General features: G+C 55.4%; 1 protein-coding gene across 10 annotated transcripts in view; it reads left to right on the top strand.

Moving 5' to 3' along the window:
* The window catches only part of IQSEC1 (IQ motif and Sec7 domain ArfGEF 1), a 274,380-nt gene that overhangs the window by 174,602 nt on the left and 78,435 nt on the right, over positions 1–21,343 (top strand). The window contains exon 1 of one of the 10 annotated variants that reach the window (XM_066347185.1): positions 8,027–8,154. The exons of 8 other annotated variants lie outside the window; for them this stretch is intronic. The gene's annotated coding sequence lies outside the window, so the exon portion shown is untranslated. Of the gene's footprint in view, positions 1–8,026; positions 8,155–8,663; positions 8,830–21,343 lie in introns of those variants that run through there. One more of the 10 variants, XM_066347184.1, reaches the window with a different exon arrangement.

Genomic DNA, 21,343 nt, shown 5'->3' with positions numbered 1-21,343 from the left:
TTAATTGAATCATTCGGGTTTTTTGGTATTGAGTTATCTGAGTTATTTATAAATTTTGGATATGAACCCAGTATTGAATGTATCTTTGGTAAATATCTCTTTCCATGTGGTAGACTGTCTTTCTGTTTTGTGGATGGTTTGCTTTGCTATGCAAAACCTTTTTAGTTTGATATGTAGTCTCATTTGTTTATTTTTTTTTTTCTTTCCCTTATCCAAGGAGACCTCTCAGAAAAATAAGTTGCTGAGAGCAGTCAGTGTTAAGGAGTTTGCTTGCCTATGTTTTCTCCTAGGAGTTTTATGGCTTCAGGCCTTCCATTTGTGTCTTTAATTCATTTTGAGTTTATTCTTGTATATGGTGTAAGAAGGTGGTCTAGTTTCATTTTTTGGCATGGATCCATTCAACTCTTGCAACACCATTCTTTACATTTTTACCTCATTGTTTGTTCTTGCTTCCTTTGTCACGGATTAATGGACTGTATAGACAGGGATTTATTTCTGGACTCTACTTGTTTCCATTGATCTGTGTTTTGTTTTTGTGCTAGGACCATGCTTGTTTGATGACTGTGGCCTTGGAGTATTGTTTGATATCAGGTAGTGTGATATCTCTCACTCTGGTCTTTTTTAAAATTGCTGTCACTATTTTGAGTCTTTTGTGTTTCCAAACAAATTTTTGGATTACTTGTTCTAATTCTGTGAAATACACCATTGGTATTTTGATAGAAATTGTGTTGAATCTGTCTATAGATTGCTTTGGGTAGTATGGACATTTTAATGATATTAGTCCTTCCTATCCATGAACAAAGTATATGCTTCCACTAATTTGTATCTTCTTCAGTTTTTTTCTTCAATATGTCATCGTTTTCCAGGTACAGATCTTTTATTTTACCACCTTTGTTAAGTTTATTTGTGGGTATTATTTTCATACAATTGTAAATGAGATTGCTTTCTTAGTTTTTTCTTCTTCCTGTCTCACTGCTGTGGCTGGGACTTCAAAGTGGAGAAAATGGGCATCACTGTCTTGTTCTTGATTTTAAGGGAAATGCTTTTAGTTTTTCATCTCTTTCAGTCTGTATATGTTTTTCGATCTGAAATAGATCTTTACTTGTAGACAGCATATCTATGGGTCATGTTTTCTTTTTTTTTTTTTTTTTTTAAGATTTTTTATTTATTCATTATAGAGAGGGGAGAGAGAGAGAGAGAGAAGGGGGGAGGAGCAGAAAGCATCAACTCCCATATGTGCCTTGACCAGGCAAGCTCAGGGTTTTGAACCGGCAACCTCAGTGTTTCCAGGTTGACACTTTATCCACTGTGCCACCACAGGTCAGGCGGGTCATGTTTTCTTATCCATGCAGCCACCCTTTGTCTTTGATTGGAGCATTTAATCCATTACACTTAAAGTGATTGTTAATAGGTACATATATATATTTATTTTATATGTATTTAAAATACTTATTGCCATTTTATTCTCTATAATTATGTTCCTTTGTTGTTTCTTCTTCTTAAAGACCCTTTACCGTGTTGTGTAACACTGTTCTGTGTTCCTTTAGCTTTTTTCTCTGAGAAGCTCTTTATTTCTCCTTCTATTCTAAATCATGGCTTTGCTGAGTAATCTTGGTTGTAGGTCCTTGCTTTTCATAATGTTGACTATTTTGTGCCACTCTCTCCTGGACTGCACAGTTTGTGTTTAGAAATCAGCTGATAATCTTATGGGAGTTCCTTTGTAGGTAACTGTCTTTCTCTCGCTGCTTTTAAGACTCTCTCTTCATCTTAAACCTCTGCTGTTTTAATGATGATGTGTCTTGGTGTGGGTCTCTTTGGGTCCATCTTGTTTGGGACTCTCTACACTAGTTGAACTTGTGAGTCTTTTTCCTTCACCAGGTTAGGGAAGTTTTCCATCATCATCATCATCATTATTATTATTATTATTATTATTATTTTAGCAAGGGGGGGACAGACTGGGACAGACAGACAGGAAGAGAGAGAGGTAACAAGCATCAACTCATTGTTGTGGCACCTCAGTTGTTCATTGATTGCTGTCTCCTACGTGCCTTGACCGGGGGCTCCAGCTGAGCCAGTGATACCTTGCTCAAGCCAGCGACCTTGGACTTCAAGCCAGCGACCTCTGGGCTCAAGCCAGCAACCGCTGAGTCATGTCTATGATGCCATGTTTAAGCCAGTGACCCCACATTCAAGCTGGTGAGCCCACGCTCAAGCCGGATGAGCCTGTGCTCAAACTGGCGACCTTGGGGTTTCGAACCTGGGTCCTCACAGTTCCAGGCCAAGGCTCTATCCACTGCGCCACTGCCTGGTCAGGCTTCATCATTATTTCTTCAGATAAGTTCTGGATCCCTTGCTCCCGCCCTTCTCCTCTGGTTCCCCTGTGCTACAGCTGTTGTTATGCTTGATCTTGTTCCAGAAGTCCCTCAAACTGTCCTCATTTTTTTTTAAAGGTTTTATTTATTCATTTTAGAGAAGGGGAGGGGGGGGGAGGAGCAGGAAGCATCAACTCCCATATGTGCCTTGACTGAGCAAGCCCAGGGTTTCGAACCGGCGACCTCAGCGTTCCAGGTCGGCGCTTTATCCACTGCGCCACCACAGGTCAGGCAAACTGTCCTCATTTTTTTTAATTTTTTTTTTTTTTCTGCTCTGTTTGGGTCTTTTCTACTTACCTTGTCTTTCCAATTGCTGATTCAGTCCTCTGCTTCACCTAATGTACCGTTGATGCCTTCTAATGTATTCTTCATTTCAGATACTATATTCTTCATTTATAACCGGTTCTTTTCCATGCTGTTGAAGTTCTCCCCACGTTCTCTGCGCATAATTATAACCCGTGTTTTGAGCTCTGTCTCTGCTGAATTGCTTGCCTCCTTGTCATTGAGTTCTTTATCTCCTGTTCTTCTGTTTGGGGCGTGCTCTGTCTCCCCACTTTGGCTGCCTCTCTGTTCCTGTCTCTGGGTATTAGATTTGCTGTCTTGGTGGAGTGGCCTTGTGTAGAAGATGTCCTTTGCTGCTCAGTGGCACGGTCTCCCTGATCCCTGTGCTGGGTGCTTCTGTTGTACTTGAGCCCTGGTGGTTGTGTCCCCCACCCCCCCCGTGTGTGGTGTTGACCCTCAGGCTGGCTGACTATCGTCTCCAATCACAGCGTACAAGCTGCTGTGTAGGGGCTGACCCCCTGAGATGGACGCACCCCTGGAGAGTCTGGTGGCTGCCAAGATCTGCCTTTGGATGTGCCGCTAGTGGGAACAGTGGGCCGTGCACTGCTGTGGTTGAAACCCTGCCACTGGGTGTGTTGGTCCCGGGACCCTTTGGGGGGGTCTCCAGGGCAGGTCAAAGTTAAAAACTGCCTGTGAATGGCACCTCGGCCACTGTCTGGAGCCACCAAGCCATTCGCATGTGTGGTGGCCTCTGCTAGGCCTTGGTGCATGCGGGAGGAGCCAGGTTGTACAGGGAGACCTGCTTTCATCAGCACCAAGCCCAGGGGCCAGTAAAGAAAGACCCGAATCACCCCCATCTGCCTCTGCCGGCCGACTCCTGAGGCTCAGTCACTGGAACAGCCCCTGATGCACACAAGGTGCTAGTTGTAAGAACTGGGTTCCCAGTGAATTGCCAGGCAGGGACAAGTGGTGTTCCCCCTGCTGATAGAGAGTCAGGTTGGGTGCCAGTACTGGGTCTGAGGCCACTCTGCAAGTCTCAGGGTACCACGGCCAGCTGCCATCACCACCATTTTAAATTAGTTCTATCCATGAAAAAGAAACCCTTATTTTCTGTCACTCTCTTGCACCCCCCCAACAAACACATCTACTTTCCCTCTTTATATGTTTGCATTTCTGAGCATTTCATATAAATGGAATTACACAGTATAGGACCCTTGTGACCGGCTCTGCCACTCGGCACAATGCTTCCAAGGCATGTCCCTTGGTAGCGCGTGTCAGGACCTCATTCCTCTGTGTTGCTGAGTCATGTTCCATCATGGACTAGACCACATTTTGTTATCTGTTGTCCCCAGTTAATGGACATTTCGGTTGTTCCCCTAGTTGGTGGACATATTGGCTACTAGGAACAATACTGCTGTGCATAGTTACACGTAAGCTTTTCTGTGGACATATGGCTCCATTTCTCTTGACTAATACCTAACAGTAGAGTCACAGTCTTGTAGAAAGTCTATGTTTAACTTTTTAAAACACACTGAACTGTTCCCGCAGCAATTGCACTAATTTACATTCTCACCAGCGATGGATGAGGCTCCAATTTCTCCACATTTTCACCCACACTTGCCGTTCCTTGTCTCTTTGGTTCTCGCCGTCCTAGTGCGTGTGAAGTGGTATCTCACTGGGTTCTGCTTTGCATTGCCCTGATGGACAGCAATGTTGAGCCTCTTTTCCTGTGCTTGTCGGCTATTCATATATCTCCTTTGGTGAAATGTCTATTCAGACCTTTTGCCCATTTTTTTAATTGTGTTGATCTCTTTGTTGTTGTTGTTGTTGATGATCTCTTATTATTGAGTCATATGGTTCCTGTTTATATTCTAAAGGCGAGTCCTTTTTTGCTCCTATGTTTTACAAATATTTTCTCCCAGGATGTAGCTCACCTTTTCACTTTCTTACTGGTGTCTTTTTGAAGTGCAGAAGTTTTGAATTCTGATAAAGTCCAACATGTCAATTTTCTCTTTTACTGCTTTGCTTGGACGTTTTATGTCATAACTAAGAAATCATTGAGGTGACCCAAAGATTTACTCCTGTGTTTTCTGCCAAGAGTTACGCTGTTTTAACTCTTACGTTTCGGCCTTTGATGGTTTTGCGTTAACTTCCGTGGATGATGGGAAACAGAAGTCCAAATGTGTCCTTTTACAAGTGAACGGCCCGCTGACCCAGTGATATTGGATAAAGAAACTCTTCTCCAGGGACTTGTCTTGGCATGAGAGACCATTTGTCCACTTGACATTAGACAGTGTTGTGAACGGTCTTTCCAGGAGGATGACAGGAGCCCCACTTTGACAGGAGCAGGTGGGTTGTCTGGATGAGTCTCTGAAACCGCTCTGCTGCCTGTCTCCGCTGTCCTTCCTGTTGGGTCTGTGAACACGCAGTGATCGTGGGATCCTCTGGTGTAGTGGTGTTTAACTTTGGTATCTGATGAGCTTTACAAACCGTACTCTTAGAGGATCACCGGTTCTTCAGTTTGAGAAACGCCACTGTGGGTGTCGCCAGGCCGGGAGGCAGACGCCAGTTCTGAACGCCAGCCTGAGCGGCTTAGACTTCACCCTCCTGGTCTCGGGTAGCCGCTGAGGGTTCTGAGCAGGGAAGGAAGGTGATGAATCTGTATTTTGAAAAATGCAGGACAGGACAAGCATGGACAAGGGGGAAGAACTAGATAGGTAAACTGAGGCCAGAACGTGCAGACCCTTGAGTGTGTAGCTAAAGTGGGTCTACGTGGATTGGTGGGCAGTGGGGAGCCACAGAAGGTTCTAGGTGATGACTGGTGGTGGGGGGGTGTGGAGAGATAAACCAGAATGGCCGTGTGAATGGAGAGCTTCCTGTCGAGGGGAAAGCAGCAGGACTGAGACCTCTGGGTGGGCTGAGTGGCTCCATTTCCCAACATGAGGCTTTGCTTCCCCCCCCCCCCCGCCGACACCTCAGCCCCACGTGGGTGCCCAGTGCCCTGTAATCTGTCCCAGCTCCACAAGACAGACCTTTCACCCAGATGATGGGACCGTTGCCACGGGTAACCTGGGGAGGAAATGTGAACCAGGTGTTTCCAGGGGGGGCTCTGCTATGAAGAAGGAAAAAGAGACAAGATATTGGCAAGTCAGGAGGGATCTTAGGAGTTCTGCAAGCCAGCGTCCCCCAGACCAATGACCCTTTGACTCTGTTCCCACAAATCCAAAAATGGGGGCCCCCTGCTACCCAGCCAGGGCCATTACTTAATATTTAAAATGTATATGAAGAAGATTTAATTGACCCTACACTAGATAGTAACTAGTGACTTTTAAAAAATGAACCAGTTGCCCTGGCTGGATAGCTCAGTTGGTTAGAGCATCATCCCAAAGCGCAGAGGTTGCAGGTTCGATCCCCAGTCAGGGCACCTACAGGAACAGATTGAAGTTCCTGTCTCCATTTCCCTTTCTCTGTCTCTGAAATCAGTAAAGTAAACATTAAAAAAAAAGAACTAATCCTCAGGAAAGCGTGAAATGAGAAGCGGAAGCCCCTCTCATACGCATCCCGCACACCCCAGGTCCTCTCAAAGGCGGCGGCCAACCACAGCCGGTTTGGGTGTGTGTGTACGTGCTGGGGGTGAGGAAGTGCACAAAGGTCATAACATATGCAGTCTTCCGTTTCCTGCATTTCTCACAACAAACACATTTCAGAGACCTTCCTGTCCTGGGACCGAGTTGAGTCCTGTGCGTGCTTGTGTCACACGAGGTTCCTTCTCCCCTGTTGTCCGACCCCAGAGGGGTTTCCTCGGTTGGCTTGACTCTCCCGTCGGACGCTGTGTGGACCGTCTCTGGACTTTGACACATGTCAACATGCTCTGTGGTCATGCCCCATCACCTTAAGGAAAGCCTGAACCATCTCGCGCCTCACCTAACAGTGCCTTTGAGTGTACTCGTGTCTTCTCACCTTCAACAGCTGAAGTATTATCAAACTCGCTCATTTCTGCCAACTTGGAAGGTTTTTTTGTTTTTTTTTTGTAAATGGCAAGCGTGTGGTGCTCTGATTTGTATTTCTTGGATGTGCATTTAAGTACAAGTGAGATCGAATCTTTCCATGAACTGCTTGTTCATATACTCTGCCCTTTTTTCTAATGGATTAGTCATCTTTTTCCTATTGCTTTGAAAGAGCTCCTTATTTATCAGGAAAATTAACTTTCTGCTTCTTTTCCTCAACTAACTTCGGTGCTGTAGACATTTCTTAAGTTTACCGTTTGCTTTTAAAATTGTTTGTGTCATTTTCATTCCATTTAGGAATTTTGACTGTTACCTAGTTAAATGAATATTTTCCTTCATGACTTCTGGGAATAAACATATCTCCACAGTGCATGTTACACAACCTCCTTACACATCACAGAGGGTCCTCACCACAGCTAGAGGGAGGCAAGGGGGTTCTATGACGAGTTCTGTTTCACGGATGAGAGCAGTGAGGCTGAGCTCCACGGTGGGACTCCCCCAGGCTGAACAGACTCGAAACCCTTGCTGTTTGGTCTAAATTCCCTCACCCACCTCCCAGCAGCCAAGTTCACAAAGGGATGTGGCTTGTCCTAGTAGAATATTTCTTCAAATTTGTCTAGTGGAACATTTTTGATTATTAAAAAACTACAAGCATCTTTTTTTCTTCTAAGTTCTCTTTTAAAAAATATTTTTGAAATTATAATATTTATAGTTCTCCAAAACAAAAGCTACAACACGGGGGTGTGGGGTGGGGACTCTGGCTGCCAAAGCCCATGGCAACTGCGGTCAGGTCTGGTGTGAGCACCAGCAGGACCGCTCACTCTTCTCACCCGCAGGTGAGGAAGACCTGTCCCGGGGCTGGACATCCCTTTTTCTTTCCAGAGCCTTGCATCTTCCAGCAGCATCTCAGGTGCTTCATAACTGCTTCAAGACCGGGGCCTGCGGTGGTCAGACCGCCCTCGGGCTCTGCAGCCTCACAGGCGTGTGTTCGAGTCCCAGCTGCGTGTGCCGAGCGGGAGACTCCCCTCTGTGTTACAGTGCCCTCGTCTGTGGAATTGCTATCACAGTTTCTACCTCAGTCAATGAAATAAGCCTAAATTAAGTCCATTACTAGATCCACCGTCCACTCCGACCTGTCCCGGATGTCCAGGGTCAGGAGCTATCAGAGCTGAAAATCGAGCTGCCCCCTTCCCTAAAGCCCAAGGTCACACGGCCCCTCCGCGCCAAGGCCCACGGGGACTCCCGCCTCTTGATTGATGACATCACTTGCCCAGTGTCCTCTCCGCAGGGCCACTGCAGCGCTCCTCTGGCCTCTGCCGTGCCCGCTCCGGCCGCCCGGGGGCGCGCCGCACACAACCCAGCGACCGGAGCTCCGGGTCCGCCCGGTCGGCGGCCCCGCTGCGGACGAAGGGGAGCCGCGGCGGTGGAGGCCCCAGCCCCCCGCCCACCCGCCCACCCGGCAGTACGCATCCCCGTCCTCGGCTCCGCACTAGGTACACGCCGGTCCTTGCGCACCCTGCCCCCCGGCAGCCCGCCGCCTCCGTCTCCGCCTCCTCCGCCCCGGCCGGTCTCTGAGCGCGCTGCCGCCTAGGACCAGGGTCCCGGGACCCAGGACCCAGAACTGCGGCCCGGCCCCGGGGGTGCTGAGTCAGTGCTCGCTGCGGCACAAGGAGCCGTTGGCGCGGTGCGGTGCGGTGCGCGCGCGTCCTGGAGAGGACCCGTGGGACCGACAGGTGCACGCGCGCGCACCGCCCGCCCCGGCCTCAGTGTCCCGTCCGCGGGCTGGGAGCCGGGGGTTCGGCCTGCGGCCTCGGTTGCTCGGTGCTGTTCGGGATCCCGGAGAGCCCGAGGGGATGTCGAGGCCGCGGGGCTGCCTCCGCGCGCCGGGGTTGTGCGCGCCCTGGCCGCAGACTGCGCGGGCCCGGCTGACGTCCACCGCGGGGCGGCGCCGACCTCCCGCCCCGCCCCCCGCTGTAGGGGTAAACCGAGGCAGGACGCTGCGCGGCCACGGCCGAGGGGACGCGCGCAGCGGCGGAGTGGGCGGGAGGGCCGGGCGTGGGCTGGGCAGCCGAGCCCCCGGGCCCCCTCGGCCGGCCCGACGCGCTGGGGCGCGCCCGGCGCGGGGACTGCGCGACCTCGGTGGCTGCAGGCGAACCGCGAGGAAGGAGGTGGGCCGGCGGCGCGGTGCGGGCGGTGCGGGGACGCGGGCCACTCTCGGCCGCCGGGCGGGGAGGGGTCGCAGGCGCGTCGCCGGGAGGTGTCAAGGCCGCAGTCAGGGCTCAGAGGCCGAGACGGGGTCGGGGCTACGCCGGCCCTGGGACGCAGATTCCGCGGCTCCCGCACTGGGGCTCCGCGGCCGTGTGCAGCCTACGGGCGCTGGAAACGCGGTCCCGGGGAGGGGGTCGGGTTCCGTCTCCGTGTCCACGCAGCTGACTGCCTCCCGGGGAGGGAAGACCCAGAGGGCGAACACACACACCCCCCCCCCCGTGCGCGCGCTGTGTCCGCTCCCCCTGCGTCCGCCTCCCCGCGGAGAAATCCCGCCGCCCCTCCCGGGGCTGGATCCTGCGGGCAGGACGTGGAGGCATCTCAGGAATTCGCAGGGAGCCGGGTTAGACGCTGCAGGGAGGGACTCGGAGCTTCGTCTGGGCTGGGAGAGCATGATCCGAGTCAGACCAACCCTGAACCCCTGTGTGACCTTGGGCAGTCCCTCCTCCTGCTCAGGTGGGCCAGAGGTTGGTACTCAGCTTGTGGGGGGGGGGCGCTCCGGGTCAGACCCCTACCAGGCGAAATCGGTTTAGGAAATGGTGCTGGGCTGAAACTTCCGTGGCATCTCCCCACCCTGTGCTAACGGGCGGGAGGCAGGGTGGTCTGAGTGAGGGCTACTTCAGGTGCCTGGGATGTCTCACCTGCCAGCCTTGAGTTGAGATCCTCCCCCGCCAGGGGCTTCGACTATGGGAAACCCCTCCCCTGCCCAGAGCTGGCTGTTCTTGGGCGGTGATGGGCTGGCAGAAGTGAGTCAGGGCTCTCCCCCCCCCACCCAGCTCTGGGGAAAGCCCTGCTCTGTGTTTCTGCCAGGCAGTTGTCACTTTAAATTGCCAAGCTGTCAACTGTCATCACCGCTGATCTGTCCCTGAAGCAAACCAAGCAGACAGCACAGTGTCCCCTCTCCTGCGTCTGTCCACAGAACGAGGTTCCCAGGGAGAGCAGGCCGCTCTGCCTGGTCAGCTTGTTCCCTGGGCACACTCCACGCTTGGTTGGGGTGGGCCCTTGTGCTGCAGGAGAAGCAAGAGTCTGGTTGTGCACTTTGCTGAGCCACTGCTCCACTCTGGGGTCAGTCCCCACCAGGGAGTGCCCGTGCTGGCCTGTCTCACCCCTCAGAGCAACTCTGAAGTGAAGTGACACAGTCGTGGCCCCCTGGTCACCTTTCCCTGCACCCGACATTATGCCTGGCTTCTCAGCTGGGCTGGCAAAGTGGCCAAGCCTGTTAACCCATGTGTGGCCAGAGCCTTCCAGTTGGGTTGGGAAGGAGAGAAGAGGAGCAGTCCTGGGCCACCCAGGAAGCAAGACAGGATGAGCACAGCCCGCAGGGAGTCTCCTGCAGCCCCTGCCCTGTTAGAGATAGGGAAACTGAGGCCTGAGAGAGGCGGGGACGGACCCAAGGTCACACAGCATCTGACTGTGTTCAGCTGCCCCACAGTCCAACCATTCCCCGGGAGTTACTGCCTGGGGAATGGAGGACCCAGTGTCCCCCACAGATGTCCCTGCAGTGGAGGGGCCAGGAGGAGGACTGGCACCTTCCTCTGTCAGGGATTCTAGCTCCTGCACAGTTTGCAAACATCAAGTAATTTTGGGTCTTATGACCAGAGCTGCTGCCCTCTCTGAAGGATGCTGAAAGGGGGTCAGGGCTGCCTGCCCTTCCAGCCACTGCTCTGACCAGCTCACCCCGCCTGGCTCACCCCATTCCTGCTGACCACGCCACAGCCCTCATGGTTTTAGCCATGCCCCTGCCCCATGGTGCAGAGGGAATGCCAAGGCAGCCCAGAGCTGGGACCCATTATGTCCCCAGCTTTCCTCCACACCAGTGCCCTGATTACTGGGGTGGGGCGTGAGCTAAGCACCTAAGCATCCCTGGACCAGAAGAGCACAGCTGTCCTGTCCTTGTGGTAAGCTCCCTGGCACTGGGGTATGCCAGTCGGAGCTGGTGGATCTGGGAGGTTGACCATGTGTCTTGTCACTCCCCAGTGGTCTTTCATAGTTAGGGGGTAGGGAGCTGGGTTGCTCCTCTGGTCAGGAGGGTTTCCTTAGATGAAAGAGGCTGGGAGAAGGCCTGTCCTGCTGGTGAGGTCTGTGTACTGCGGTCCCCCACACTGCCACACTCAGCCATGGTGTTCACCGCCGCCGTGAAGCGTGCCTCAAACCCGAGTCTGGGAGCAGTGTGTCATGTGCCCACCGCCTTCCCACTGCACCCAGCCTTGCCCTGCGTTGGCTCCTGCCCGCTGGAAACCCCCGTTCTCCCTCATCGCTCTCATCCCGCATCTTTCCCTGGGTACCGCCCTCACTGAGCAGAGAGCAGTGTGCAGGGACACAGGTGCACAGCTGCACAGCAGTGCCCGGTTGGAGAAGCAGGGTGCAGCAGCTGAGAGCTCGGTGACAGTTTGAGGGACAGTGTGCGTGTCTCCTGCTCTAGCACGTGTGCCGTTCTAACCCAGCAAACATGTTCTGAAGGGTGTGCTCCTCTTTGCCGGACAGTGTCCTCACATACGTTAGCTCATTTCAGCAAAACCACAACCCCCCCACACACACACCCAGTAACATTATATGAAGGTTCTAGAAGCATAATATTTCAACAGTGATGCCAACCCCGCCGTGCACCTTCCACCCACCGCCGTGGACATCCTCTCAGGGCTGCTGGTTGCCCTGGGCCCCGCCCGCTCTGAGTGTGCGAGTGTACACAGACACCCTTGGGGCCCGTCCTCCGGGAGGAGTGCTCAGATTCGAGTGAGCGTGGCCTGCAGGCTGCCCCACGTCCATCCCGGGTGCTGCAGTGGGGTTTGCAATCCTGCGCGGGAGCTCGGCCTCTCGCACTGCCGCGTGAGCGGGTAATCCCTGCCGCGCCGCGTCCCTTCCTGTTGGGGCGCACCGTCTCCTCTGCAGGACCCCCCCTTCCTGTTGGGGCGCAGGGTCTCCTCTGCAGGACCGCCCCTTCCTGTTGGGGTCCACGGTCTCCTCTGCAGGACCGCCCCTTCCTGTTGGGGCGCAGGGTCTCCTCCGCAGGACCGCCCCTTCCTGTTGGGGCGCAGGGTCTCCTCCGCAGGACCGCCCCTTCCTGTTGGGGTGCACGGTTTCCTCTGCAGGACCGCCCCTTCCTGTTGGGGTGCACGGTCTCCTCTGCAGGACCGCCCCTTCCTGCTGGGGTCCACGGTCTCCTCTGCAGGACCGCCCCTTCCTGTTGGGGTGCACGGTCTCCTCTGCAGGACCGCCCCTTCCTGCTGGGGTCCACGGTCTCCTCTGCAGGACCGTCCCTTCCTGTTGGGGTGCACGGTCTCCTCTGCAGGACCGTCCCTTCCTGTTGGGGTCCACGGTCTCCTCTGCAGGACCGTCCCTTCCTGCTGGGGCGCACGGTCTCCTCTGCAGGACCGTCCCTTCCTGCTGGGGTCCACGGTCTCCTCTGCAGGACCGCCCCTTCCTGCTGGGGTCCACGGTCTCCTCTGCAGGACCGCCCCTTCCTGCTGGGGTCCACGGTCTCCTCTGCAGGACCATCCCTTCCTGCTGGGGTCCACGGTCTCCTCTGCAGGACCGCCCCTTCCTGTTGGGGCGCAGGGTCTCCTCTGCAGGACCGCCCCTTCCTGTTGGGGTCCACGGTCTCCTCTGCAGGACCGCCCCTTCCTGTTGGGGCGCACGGTCTCCTCTGCAGGACCGTCCCTTCCTGCTGGGGTCCACGGTCTCCTCTGCAGGACCGCCCCTTCCTGCTGGGGTCCACGGTCTCCTCTGCAGGACCGAGTCTCCTCTGCAGGACCGAGTCTCCTCTGCAGGACCATCCCTTCCTGCTGGGGTCCACGGTCTCCTCTGCAGGACCGCCCCTTCCTGCTGGGGTGCACAGTCTCCTCTGCAGGACCGTCCCCTCCTGCTGGGGTGCACGGTCTCCTCCGCAGGACCGCCCCTTCCTGCTGGGGTGCACGGTGTCCTCTGTAGGACCGCCCCTTCCTGCTGGGGTGCACGGTCTCCTCTGCAGGACTGCCCCTTCCTGTTGGGGTGCACGGTCTCCTCCGCAGGACTGAGACCCCTGAGGGGAGAGAGGTGGCTGAGGCACCTCCTGGTCCCCAGCATCGGGGGCTGACAGGAGTTTCTGTTGGACCCGACTTAGCTGAACCCAACCAGAGATCAGCTGCCTTCCCATGTCGTGAGTTCCCTGCAGACCGAGGCTGGAGAGAGGGTTTGTGTACCTATTAATGTAGGGTAGCTATAAGTCGGAGGGTCTTTTTAGCTCCAAGACTCCCAGAGCTAAATGAATTTTTAAGAATTATTATCTGAGGACTTAGTGAAAGCTATCAGGCTGGTAATGTCAGTTCTTTTAAATTTTTTATTTTCATTTTTCAAATACAATGTACATTCACTATTATTCTGTGTTAGTTTCAGATGCCCCGCACAGTGGTCAGACAGTCCTGTACTCACAGAGTGCCCCCAGCATCTCCAGTGCCCACCTGGCCCCGGGCGTAGTTGTTACAATAGGGTTGACTCTGTTCCCTGTGCTGCACTTGACGTCCCCTGACTGTTCTGTGACCACCACCTGGTACTGAAGCCCCTCCCCTTTTTCACCCACCCCCCTCCCCTCTGTCAGTGGTCGGTCTGTTCTCCTTATCTTTGAATCGTTTCTGTTCTGTTGATTTTGTTCTTTGGAGTCCACGTGTAAATGAAATCACATGATATTTGTCTTTCCCTGTCTGACTTACAGGGTGATGATACAGTTTCTTTAAAACGCTGAGTGTCAGCACGTTACAATAATAAAGCCATTTGCCTGTGAGCATTGTGGGACCATCTCATTATTCAGCTCATACCAGGGCTGAATGGAGACCACGTTTTGGACTTGGCCGAGAGCCCTGAGGATTTGGTAGGAAGTGGAGTGGGAAGGAGGTTTAGTGTCCAGTGGCGAATCCAATACTCACCAACTTGGGGAGTTGGGAGGTCAGAGAGCTGGACTTCGTGTTACTCCGGGAGACCCCTGTCTCTCCCTGAGCCGAATGAGTGTGGAAGAGACCAGGAAGCACCTTGGATGGTGTGATCAGCTCCCGGGAGAGCTGGGGTGGGGGGTGGAGACAGGAAGGGTGGCTCTGTGCAGGTCCTGATCGGCTCCAGTGTGTGGGTCGGCTGGGAACCAGCCTGCCTCTGGGACCAGGTTCAATCTCCGCTCCCAGCTTCCTGGCTTTGTGACCTCGGACAAGATAATAGACCTCCCTGACCCTCAGTTTTTTCCTCTTTAAAATGGGGGCGATGATAAGGCTCATCTCCTGAGATGGTTATGAAGACAATTCCATGGAAGTGTGTCAGTGTCATACAGTTATTCCTTTTCCCTCCTTTGGGGATGTTGTAGAAGCCACGGAGTATTTCTAGGACCCCTAAGTCCAGATAGAAAGGTCAGCTCTATTCATTTGCTCACAACAAGTACTTATGGAGTACTGATAATAATACCACAGGAGCAAAACGGACAGAAACCCTCCTCTTCAGGAGCGTTTATTCCAGTGGGGGGGGGGGGACGGACCCACAATAAGTAAGGGAGCCAATAAAAGAATTTCAGAGAGTGTTAGGTGCTAAAAAGAAGTTAGCACTGCTTGGTGTTGAGGTAATTAGCAATGAAAGAATTTGAGAGAAGCCTGGTTTTAGCTCCGTGAGACCAAAGTTTTAATCCTGCCCCTGCCGGCTTCTGACTTGCTGTTCAGCTTTGGGCAAGTTCCTTTCCATCTCTGAGTCTCTGTTCTTGGCTGTGAGGTGAGAGAGTGGAAGGAGTCCTCGCAGCTCAGAAACCTGTGTGGCTGGGGTGGCTCTTATGTTGACAGGACACCCCCTGGGGGTGTTATTGGCATAGCCCCGGGTCCCTGCTGTTCTCTTCCCCACCCAGGCACATACCTAGTGGGATACAGATCCTGTCCCACAGAGATGGGGAGACACGCTGTCCCGTTCTCACTGTCTTACCCCCTATCTGAACAACATTTTAAAATACATATATTTTTTATAATATATATATATATATATATATATATATATATATATATATATATATAGTTTGTATTTTTCTGAAGTGAGAAGCGGGGAGGCAGAGTGACAGACTCCCGCATGCACCCTACCAGGATCCACCCGGCATGCCCATCTGGGGCATTGCTCTGTTGCGGCTGGAATCATTCTAGCGCCTGAGGCAGAGTCCACAGAGCCATCCTCAGTGCCCCGGGCCAGCTTGGCTCCAATGGAGCTGCAGGAGGGGAAGAGAAAGACAGAGAGGAAGGAGAGGGGGAGGGGTGGAGAAGCAGATGGACACTTCTCCTGTGTGCCCTGGCCGGGAATCGAACCTGGGACTTCTACACGCTGGGCTGATGCTTTACCACTGAGCCATATCTTTCCCTTGATTATTAATGTTTTATATCTTTTAAGAAAAATTTTTTCTGCCTTGTGGTCATGAAGAATCTACTGTCTATTCCTCTTTTCCATTAGGTTTCTGACCTGGAATTGATATTCATTTATGGTGTGAGAGAAGGGACCCAACACACGCATCTCTCTCTCTCTCTCTCTCTCTCTCACACACACACACACACACACACACACACGCACACACCCCGTTATCCAGGCAGCCCAGCACTGTTTGGGGAGAAGTGTGACCTTTTCCCTTACTGCCCCCTCCCCACAGGCCCACCCCCATCACTGCCAGGTCTCGACCTCTCCAGGGCAGGCCGGAGCTCAGGGCTGGGCAGGAGTCTGGTCATCACACAGCCCCTGAGGGCAGGGCGGACGGCCCTCCCCCACTGGCCCAGCTGCTGCTCCGGCCAAACAGGTCTGTGGGGCTGTGGTCTGTCACATGTCTGGCTGGTGCTGACTTGGACTGTGGCGGATTAAGCAGGGGCTCAGGGTTGATGACCTGAACTGACTATCGCACAGGCCAGGGCAGTGGACAGAGGAAGCTCTGTGTGAGCCACACAGGAGGCCACCAGAGGCCAGCAAGGCGGCAGGCCCCCCGCCAGGACACTGGACCGAGGTAAGGGAGGACCAGGATGGTCCCCGGCCGTGTCTTCCCTGACCAGCTCCGTCTGGAATATAAAGTGTCCCCTCCCAGCTCTCCTTTCCATCTGGGTGTTTGGGACAGCCAGGAGGTGGAGGTGGCCCTCTGGGGAGGCCCCAGTCTGTGCAGCAAGGACACGCCAGGTCTCCGGCGACCATGGGAGCCCTTGGGGGCTCACACACACAGACACTCTGCCCACCTGTCTCCCAAGGGCCTTTGTGTTCATCTCAGTGTCCAGGGCCTACCTACTGGGCAGGGAGGGTCTCTGCCAGCCTCGGGCCTGACTTCCAGACCCTGGTGCCTTTCCCCAGGCCGTGGGCAGTGTCTGGCCTGGCAGGACACAGCCTTCCTGCTGCTGGAGTCACCAGGGCAGGGAAGGGGGGAGGACGTGGGTGTGTGCTGAGCGCCTTCCTAATGCGGGGCACCTCCCCTAGGGCCATCTTGACTGCTGCCTCGCAAGGTAGGAAAGAGTCACCCACTTAGTAGATGAGCAGACTGAGGCTCATGGCAGGGCTGTGTCCAGCTGGCCTGGCCCAGGAAGGTGGGATGGACCCCTAGGAACTCAGTGGCCTGCCTCCATGACCCCCCGAGGTGGCAGGCTCTGACGCCTCACCCCATTCCTTCCAGAGCAGTGTGCTGCTCCCTAAGGCTCTCTGAGAACTACGGGCCTGTGGGGCCAGCAGCAGGAGCCAGGGCGTAGGACCCGGGCTCTGTCTCCTCATTTGTACGTGCGTGTGTGTGTGTGTGGGGGGGGGGATAGCAGTGTCCCCCGCTTAGATCACTCTGAGGCTGGAACTCAGCCTGCCCAAAGGACCGCACGCCTGGCCAGCTCCCTCTGGGAGTCTTGGCCTTTGTTTTTCTAGGAAGGTCAATACCTGGACTCCCTCCCCCTCTGAAATTCCAGGGTCCTGCTGCTCTGTTTTCTGTCTTCCTGGCCTTTTTGTGTGTGTGTATTTATTTCTGTGAGTTTCATATTTACTTAGGAAATACAGGCACATGGCAAAAATGTTCACTGTTGTAAGAGTATACAATGAAAACTGCGTCTGCCCCTCCCCTCCCCAGAGCAAACACAAAGAGCATGTTTTGGACACCTGGTCAGAGATATTCAGGGGGTATAGCTGCCCCTCCCCCACCCTCTGGGCTCGCGCCTGGCTGCCGCCTCCTTCCAGAAGGCACACATATTTGTGGACACGGACGCCAGACCTTTCTTGTCGGCAGGACGGGAGGGAGGCTGCAGCCTGCACGGGACAAATAGGGGGACTGTTGAGCAGCAAAGAACAGTCCCTCTGTGCCCAGCGGAGGCCCAGGTTGGAGAGCAGCGCCCTCCTCCCCATTCCAGCAGAGCTGGTTCTGGATCGGGGGTGGAGCCTGGGACCTGGTTCCTGCTGGCCATTGGGTGACCTTGAGCCAGCCCTGGCCTCCTCCTGGCTCCTGACTCTGTGCAGAGCCCAGGGCATGTGGCGACCTCCGTGAGAGGACTGAGGGTCTGTCTCCTCGGGGACCCCAACAAGACACACGTCACCTGTCCCGCCCGGGCTAAAACCCGTGAAGTGGGCTGGGGTTCTCACTGCCTTCCTCTGAAGTGCCAGGGGTTCTCTGTGAGGCAGCTGAAGTCAGTGCTGAGTTCTGCTGACGGTTTCTTGGTTGGCCTCGTGACTCCCAGACCTGCTGGTGTCTTATCTCTGCCGCAGAAATCTCTCAAGGGGTCGAGAGCAGGATGTTATCTCCCTCAGGTTCTGAGCAAAGAAAGTGGCAGGTCGCTACATGTGTCCACATGTCCTGCCTGCATGACGACAGGCCACACCGGGAAGGCTCCCAGCCCCCTTGAAGGAAGAGCGGAGTCCACTGTTGGTTTTGGGAGGATGGCTAGGACCAAGGGTCACAGACCCTCAGGGGCAGAGCTCCAGGCTCTCAGTGGACAGCTGTTCGGGCTGCTGCTGGGCCAGAGCTGTGGGAGGGAGGGAGGTGCTCAGGCCCAGCTGTGGGCAGAAGCGCTGTGTTCACCAGAAGAGGGTGCCCTTTTCAGAGTCACGAGCACCGTCTTCTGTGCTGGTGGTGGAGCCCACCTTGCCTGCCCACTGGTGAAGGGGAGGTGCCCAGCATAGGGGTGTCCTTCCCACGGGCGTGGTCCCTGCTGCTGATCCCCAAGGGGAAGGGACTCGCACACCCTCCTCCGTCTGTGTGAGGGACTTAAGGGGACCCAGCCAGGTCACACTCCAAAGGGCCGAGGCAGCATGCTTGGCCTGGGGGTCCACAGAGTGGCCTGGTTCAGCTCATCCTGGGCGCACACCTCGTCTCGGCCCCAGCGCTTCCTGGCTGCCTACTGGCCAGGGTTCCTCTGCTCTTTGTCGTCTGTTAGTATCCCCCAGAGCTCGGGTATGAAGGACTTACCTCGGCGCCTGGTCGCTTGGGAAGTGGACATTGTGTCTGTGAAGGTATACTGGTTTTAGGACAGGGGTTCCCATGAAGGACACATCATTCATTTCACCCATAAACATTTCTTGAACACCTAGTATGTGCCAGGCACTACATGAGGCTGGACATGGGTGGTGAGGACAACAGATGTGGTCCTTGTCCTTGTTTGTGGGCTGTTGGGAGAAGGAGGGAAACGCCTCCGTGACAGAGCCAGCCGTGTACCCGGAGGAAGTGCGCAGTAGTGCCCTCGAAGGTCAGGCAAGGCATCTCCAAAGGAGCTGAGGCGTGAAGGTGAAGTCAGGGTTAAGTAGGTGAAAAGAGAGAGAGAGGCGTATCAGGCACAGGGAACAGCACGTACAAAGGTCCAGGGGCAGGAGCCAACTTGCTGGGTGAGAGCCCAGAGCACAGTTGGGGGTGGAGAGGACAGACAGGCAGAAGCCAGATCCACAGGGGCAGGTGTGGCGTGGAGTTCCGTGCGTATTTCTGAACAGTGAGGAGCCAGGGTTTGAAGCAGGGCAGTTGACAGGTTGTTAGATTGGCATGTCCGTGAAACTGGGTCTGAGTCCCAGCTCTGGCTGTCTCTGCACCACCGGGAGGGTGGGGGAGCCGGTGTCCTGGGTTGTGCAGCCAGGAAGAAGGAAGTTGAACGAGGAAGCGTAGGGTGGGATCCCGAGGCTGGTTCAGGCACCGCCCTCTGGGCACGTTCGCGGGTGGAGCACCGCCCAGTCCTGGGCTCCGTCTTGGGGCAGGAAACCAGACTGCAGTTCCCCAAGGGGGCTGCAGGTGGCGCCAACACCCTACTGGCGGCAGGTGGGCTGGACCACGGGGGACCAGCCCATGGAGAGCTGGGGTTCGGGGACAGCTCCGCTGAGGCCGCGGCCGTGCTAAGTCTCCCCCAGCCTCCACCCGCACCCGAGCCGGCGCCCGGACTCCACTCGCACCTGAGCCGGCGCCCGGACTGCTGGTCCGGGGTCTCCAGCCGGCAGTTGCCCATCACCACGCCTTTCGTCCCCGCCAAGTGCCCTTCCATCAGCTGTGGCCTGAGCCGTGGGCCTGGGGACAGCTGAGTGAAACCAGACTTCGCAGGGGAGCGCGTGGGCCCAGCTCTCCCTCTGCAGCCTCAGGTCAGGGAGCTGCAGCTAGTGAAGTCTCAGCTCCCAGGACCGGCAGGGGGTCAGCGAGTTATGCATCAAGCACACAGTGAGTGCCTGACACACAGGAGCCTAGCCAGGGCAGGCACTCAGGGGCCAGCACTGCCCGGCAGCCCCTTCTCTCACCCCACGGCGGCCCCTGCCCCGGGCACCAGAGCTGCCGCACAGAGACGCCAGCGTGTGTGAACGGAGAAGCGCCTGCCCAGCCACGGCTGGGTCCCGGCTTGTGCCTGCTGTTGGTGTCAGAGCCCAGCTCCCTGCATTGTGGTGCTGCAGCCTTGCATCTCAGCACGCGGTCGGGTTCTTCTGAACCCCATCCCTCCTGTAAGACGGGGGCATGCCGTCTCTGGAGTTGGGAGCGTGGCGGGCACCCTGTGTGAGCCTCACAGAGCCCCTGGCACCAGAGGGGTGCCCTGGAAGTGGCAGACACGGCCAATGCTGGATGGTTAGCAGCTAACCGTTCCGGCCACGGGACTGAGGGAGGCCAGGGAGCAGAAGAGCAGTGAGCAGCAGGAGGAAGTGACTAGAGAGGCAGCGTTGTCCCCAGACTGGGGGAGATGGGGAGCAAGCCTAGAACAGGGCCCCCCTAGGCCAGGAGGCAGGATCCACTAGGGATGCCTTCAGGCAGGGACGAGCCCCACTTCGGGGAGAGACAGGGGATCCTAGAAGGGAAACAAGGAGGGCCCAGTCCAGCACGTCCACTCCTGGCGGTCAGTCCCCATGCTGGGGGGGGGGTCACATCCGGTTACCTTGAACCAGGGTGATATTCCGGCGGACAGAGCTGACAAATCATTGTGTGCTTTGCAATTACCAATTGTGTTTCTGACACGCTAGGGGTTCCCAAGCTGTGAACACACGAGTAACAGTCATTTACACAGATTGTGAGAGAGACCAAAGCTAGCTGTGTGTCCTGCTGCTTCTGTGGGTCCTGTCCAGGGACCCGGGCACAGCCTGGGTCTTCAGTTTACACGTATGTCGTGGGGTCAGGTTTTCTCACCAGCCCAAGGCCCACACAGTACAGAGGCTCCTAGACTGTTCACGGGGGGGGGGGGGGGGGCAGAGGGGGGTCCATGAGTGGGAACCCCAGCTCTGTCAGGACCAGCTGAGTGGCCAGGAGGTATGCCATTCAGCCTGTCTGCGTCACGATTCCTTAGAGAGTAGGTAACAGGACATGATAACTGAGTCCATGTGATGGCCTTAAACACTCGCCCGTGTGCAGGAGGGGCTCCCTGGGACCTGTTTTCACCCCGTTTTCCCCCCGTTTTCCCAGGGCCGGAGGTGCACAGCCTCGTTTCCCAGAGGAGGGGCAGGGTGTGACCTGCACCCTTCCCCACCCTTCCACCCCTTGACCTCTGGCGCTGTACCAGGGTCCCAGTCTTAGGTGACAGTGAAGCTGTCACAGACTTGTGAGTGTTTTTACTTGCTGTAGAAAGTGTGTTCTCAGACCCCGGTCACCCACCCAGAAGGGTTTCTGGAAGTATAGGACCCAGGCCACGAGTGGGGTTGAGCGGAGTCCCGGTGAGCATCCACACAGCACTCGGTGACGTGGGGCACAGCACCGGGGACCTGGGAGTGCTCTCAGCCCTTCCACGACACCCAGACCAAAGTAGCAATGTTGCTAATGTGGCTTGGATACCTCTCTGTCACTCAAAACAGGCTTAGTGCCCTGGCCGGTTGGCTCAGCGGTAGAGCGTTGGCCTAGCGTGCGGAGGACCCGGGTTCGATTCCCGGCCAGGGCACACAGGAGAAGCGCCCATTTGCTTCTCCACCCCTCTGCCGCGCTTTCCTCTCTGTCTCTCTCTTCCCCTCCCGCAGCCAAGGCTCCATTGGAGCAAAGATGGCCCGGGCGCTGGG

The sequence above is a fragment of the Saccopteryx leptura genome, chromosome 8 (assembly GCF_036850995.1).
Source record: "Saccopteryx leptura isolate mSacLep1 chromosome 8, mSacLep1_pri_phased_curated, whole genome shotgun sequence".
In the NCBI taxonomy this organism is placed as follows: Eukaryota; Metazoa; Chordata; class Mammalia; order Chiroptera; family Emballonuridae; genus Saccopteryx; species Saccopteryx leptura.
This window is presented reverse-complemented; position numbering and strand designations above follow the sequence as displayed.